At 36.7% G+C, this 5,509-nt stretch overlaps 1 pseudogene; it reads right to left on the reverse strand.

Moving 5' to 3' along the window:
- Positions 1–1,587: 1,587 nt before the first annotated feature.
- Positions 1,588–4,041, reverse strand: LOC105289516 (annotated as a pseudogene).
- Between the last annotated feature and the right edge of the window lie 1,468 nt (positions 4,042–5,509).

Raw genomic sequence — 5,509 nt, forward strand, 5'->3', positions numbered from 1 at the left:
GTGAGAGATGCTATTATATTCATTATCTTACAAATACTAAAACTAAGGCATAAAAAAGACAAGTAACATTTTCAAAGTCACACAGCTAGTAAATGACAGAGCACAAATTTAAACCCGAGTCTAACTAGAGACTGGCCACTTAACCACATTGATTATATGTGTGTGTGTGTGTGTGTGTGTGTGTGTGTGTGTGTGTGTGTGTGTGTGTGAGTGATATTCTGTTACTTTATATATGTACTGGGCTAATACTAATACTAAACACACTGTGCTGTGCACTTTATATTCATTATGTCGTTTAATTCTGTTATAAAGCCTATAAAGCACAGTTAGATAATACAAAATCTGTCTTATAGATGTAGAGCTTGAGGATCAGGGGATTGAAATGACTTGCCTAAGGTCACATAGTAAATGGAAGAGACTAGATGTATAGCCCATCCATCTAGTTCAGGAAGGCCATATGCTACACTGCCTCTCTAAGGCAATCAGCCAGCAAGTCTACCTTCTAAATAATATCCAAATGTATCAATTTTTTACCCCTTTGATCAAATTTGTCATTTTTAATATTCTAATCCAATACATCTCCCTGTATAAAACTTTCAGTGTTCACCCTCTGGCCTCAGGATAAAGTCCAGACTGTTTTGCATGGCAGCCAAGGTTTTATATCATCTGATCTCTACTCATCAATTTAGCATCAGGTCCTCTTATTCTCCCATATACCACTGTATGATCCAGCCCTATCAAGTTGTTTGCAGTTCCCAAATGTACCTAAAACAGGTTTGCTTTCTCATGTCCATCTAAAAGCCTCTTTTTCACTCCCTGTTCAAGTGTTAGCTTATTTCTGCTGCTAGGAAACCTATAGGCATACCTTGAAACTATTGTGTGTTCGGTTCCAGACCACCTTAATAAAGCGAGTATTGCAATAAATCGAGTCGTATTCTTTTTGTTGGTGGAGGGTCTTGCCTTCAATTTGTAAAAAACTCAACACCTGTGGAACACAGTAAAGTGCAGTGCAATAACATGAGATCATGTCTGTATTCTTCAAAACTAGGGCCTATCTCAAATGTTTTCACTGTATCCTGTGATTATACTACTCTACTCAATTATACTAAATTGTAAATCCTTATTATTTTCATCTGTCTTAGGATCAGACTGCAGTAACCTACTTGAGGGCAAAAAGACTTGCCAACTTTACTCCCCCAGAGCATAGCATACTGACTCAATAATAATAACACTGTTCAAAGCACTTTACATACATTTTCTGTAAATGCACGTAAAATTTCTCACAAGAATTTAACAAGACCTACTGTTATTATCTTTTTATTTTACAGATTAGAGAATGAAAGCAGAAAGTTAAGTAACTTTTGCCCAAGAGCACAAAGCCATAAGTGATGAAGCCAAAATGTGAACCCAAGTGAAGCTTGAGAATCATACCCTTAACCATTACAGTACTCCCCATTTTAAAAAGCCAACATAACATGAGCTTACAGGTGTCAGAGACTGCTGAGTTCTGTATATAAGCTCATTTAATATTTCTTGAATACAATATCTAGTATAAGCATTCATTAAAATAATATATATACACACATATATACACACATACAAAACTCTGGCTTGTCTTTTTTTTTTTTTTTAATAGTAGTGGTATGGTTTATTAAGCTGTGCCTTAGTACAGGCGTTGGGGCTTGCCCATGGTGCTCTTGATGTATAAAGCCCAGACATTCTGCCACGTTTTTTTGAGCAATGACACCAGGAAACTGACAGCTAAGTGGATGTCGTACACGAGCTCATTTTCTGTCATCTTCACTGCCAGACAATGCACATTCTTCATCTGGGACTTCACCTTTGGCCACCATGTTTTCATTGTGGGGGAGTGAGGAAGGGAACATGCCAGTCTTATTTAGGCCTGGGCCCATGATTAGTGGGATCTGCTTGATAAGAGACTCGGAAGCCAAAAAGGCATCATACTTGTTAGCCAGCTTCTTAACCATTTTCTTATTCTTGTTGAGTTTTTTCAGCACCCTGATGTCCACGTGGGGGACAGCCACAGCCTTGGCCTCCTCATAGTGCTGCTGGTCTTCCAGAACATAAGGAGAACTTGGGGCAGGGAGTGGACTGAAGCCTGCCGGTGCCCCAGAAGCATTCGTCCTTTCGAGGGTCATAATTCTTCATGCTGATTTGCAGTTCCACCATCTCCCAAATCTGGTGCTTGCGCTGGTTCCCCTGCAGGATTTCCTGCACTGCCTTGTAGAAGGCGTCGCCAGAGACTTTGTTGCTTATGGTGTCTCAAGCCACAAAAACCAGAAGAGAGACCTGGCTTAACACAGAAAAATGTTACTTCCTGCCATTAAAATAAGCCATAACTAAAATATTATATTAACAATAATAAATTCAAACCATATTCTACTCTCTTATTAGCATGCTCTAATTAATGGCATCTATTTCAAAATGAAAAGAATTTAGTTTAGGCTTTATACATTTTAATTTTTTCCCATATGAAATCAACTTGCCTACTGAAATTGTGTTTATCATCTGATCCGCAATCGCATTGCATCACATTCAGCAGTGGTTCTCCATCAGCATCACCCAAGGATCCCAAAGCACCAGGAAAGAAGTGTACCCAAAAGTGGAGAAAACTTGCTAGATCTTGAAGTAGTAACTTCAGGAATTATAAATTACATGCTTGACAACACTAACGGAGCTTGTGGAGTTACTTAATTTATAAAAGGGGGAAGTGCATCAAGATGGATGTACCAGGATCGTTACTGTAGCACTGTTTGTAAGAGAAACAAAATTAAAATTCCATAAGTAAGAGATTAATTGAAAAACAATAAAGACATTCATACTGTGTTCTGTTATGAAGCTGTTCTAAAGAAGAGGCAGATTGACACAGACGGCCACTTATTAAGTTGAGAAAAAAGCTGTTTGCAGAACACCATGGTAAATGGCTTTTTTTGTTGTCAAAAATTAGAAAAAATATTTTACACAGAAATATCATAGTACAAGCATAGAAATATGTCTGGTTGACTATGCACCAAACTGCCCATGGCAATTATCATGAGCTGAGATTGCAGAAAGCTTTCTATTTGAGATGGTTTTTCATTCTTTACATGTTTGCAGTGAAGATTTAAAGTATTACATTTGCATAAAAAGTAAAGATACTTAAATACAAAAACCAAAGAGGGGGCAGGTTAGAAACTAATAAATCTGGTTTAATAAATGTTGTTAAAGGATAGTTTTTTAAAACGGTATATCTATGTATATGTTAAATGAGCACATGTTAAATATTTTATTTAACAGCTTATTAGGAGGGAACCGATAAGCTGTTACAATTAGTTCAGAAGACAATCGGAAGAACAGAAGCAGTTTTAAAGCAGGAATATTGAAAAGAATGGGCAAATGGAGACTAAACTGGCGTTTTCCCCCAGTGATCTAGGGAAGACAGTTGAACATCCACTGGATGTTCAGAATTTATGTACATGCCTAGAGACAAGAATTATTCTACATTAATGTCAGATTTCTACAACTTACAAAATGTAAGAAAGCTCAAAGGCAAAGAAAAGTGCAAAGATCACATAAACTCACAATTGCAAGGGTGTGCTTGTCTAAAAAGCGCATCATTTCCCACTGAAGCCAAAATTTTCCCCTACAATATGAAATGATAACAGTAGTATGCTTGGTATACTAGCTGATATCGGTTTCTGGTATTTGTTTTACTCTTATTATGTAGCCTGAGGCAGGGGGCTTGTGTTTACAGACCTCAATATAAAATGGGAATGATAATATTATTAATACTCACCTCATAGGATTGTTGATGGATTAAATGAGAAAATGTGTGTTAAATGCTTGGACCTGTGCCTGACTGGTGGTCAGTGCTCAGCGCAGGTCAAAGATTGTCCTCTTCCCAGCTAGGTGTAGTTATTCACCTAAATTCACTGTTGCCTCAAAATGGCCATCTCCTGAAGCCAGGGCCTCCTCCAGCATCTGAGATTTGTCAGGGAACACACGCTTTGCCTCAAATCGGTACACATCCTTGGAATCCATTACCCTGCATCTTGACCCATGTTGCCAGCTTTCCTGGATCCCAATCTTTTTGCTTCTCCTCAATTTCTGGTACTTTTCAGGTCCTTTACATTACATACGTAGGTTCTTTTACTTGCTTCTAGTCCCCGGTAATTGTATGTTCTTTAAAATTCTTTTTAACTAGACAAACTCTTGATATTGGTTGGCGTTCTGTTTACTGACTCCTAGACTCTAAAGTACATACATTTCATTGATGAATACTCTTTGGAAATAATAATCCAAATTTCTTTACTGTGCTTTTTAAATTGCAAAATGAATTTTGAGTATGCATTGGTATATTTCTGTTGCATTCATTCTAGCTTTAGACAATAAAAAGCTCACAAATCATTTTTAGTCCCTTCTTTTAAGTGACAAAAACACTACTAAAACAAGAAAACTTTTAACAAATATGGGATAATTAGATCATGCATGCATTTAACTTACGAATTTGACTCCAGGCAGACACATGGGTATAGTCTTTACTTTTCTCTGTCCCTCATTTCCCATATGCAACAGTCACTTCGACCATCCTTGAATTTTTTATATCACTTCATTCCAATAGTTAATACCTTGGTTGAGGCCACTATCCCCTCCAAGCAAAATTACGGCAATAGTAATGGTCTCCATACTTCCAAAATTGCTCCTTAAATCCAGTCTCTACATAGTGGCCAGTGTAATTAGGCAAATCTGAGAATGTTATCTCTGAGTTTGAAGTGCTTCAGTGGATCCCTCTTAAGGATAAATTCCAAATGCCTTTAGAAGGTTTACGAAGACCTTCAAGATTTACCCATTGTTAAGCTCTTCAGTTTTCCACCCCTTTAGGTGCCATGCTCAGCTCACTTTTCATACTTAATTGCACCATTCTGAGCAAAACTATAGAGTTCATTTAGGTTGTAGTTCTAATCTGGTTTAACACAGCCAATCCTTTCTGAAAGCTGTGGATTCAATGATCTCTAAAGTCAAAGGGATTGAAAAAATAGTTCTGAATGTGTCTCTGTATTCAAGTAGATTCTTCTGAGAAGTATGAAGCCCCTGGCTGCATTTCTCGGTCATGGATTTTTGAACATTAACCAAATTATGAATCGTCAAACCAGTAATTGCAGCTTACCTAAACTTTTAAAATCTGTTTTTCTTAGTGCTATGTGTTTCTACAAGCCCGGGAAGGTATAGAATTAAGTGTGGATATTAAATCAAAGTCAAAAGTAATACTTTTGTGTTATGTTTTGTAATTATTTAGACAATCTACATGTACTCGGTATTAAAGTATTTGTAATTATTTAAAAAACTGGAATATTGTGGAATCGTACCAATTAGCCATGCAAATTCCAATTTAAACTGTATAACCAATTTTAGACTTGTAAAGTTGAAACGAATATTAGATTTGTAAATAATACTGCAATGTTTAAGAAAATGTGATTTACTATATTTACAAATATAATGTATTAGATTT

Source organism: Pteropus vampyrus, unplaced genomic scaffold (genome assembly GCF_000151845.1).
Source record: "Pteropus vampyrus isolate Shadow unplaced genomic scaffold, Pvam_2.0 Scaffold24, whole genome shotgun sequence".
Taxonomy (NCBI): domain Eukaryota; kingdom Metazoa; phylum Chordata; class Mammalia; order Chiroptera; family Pteropodidae; genus Pteropus; species Pteropus vampyrus.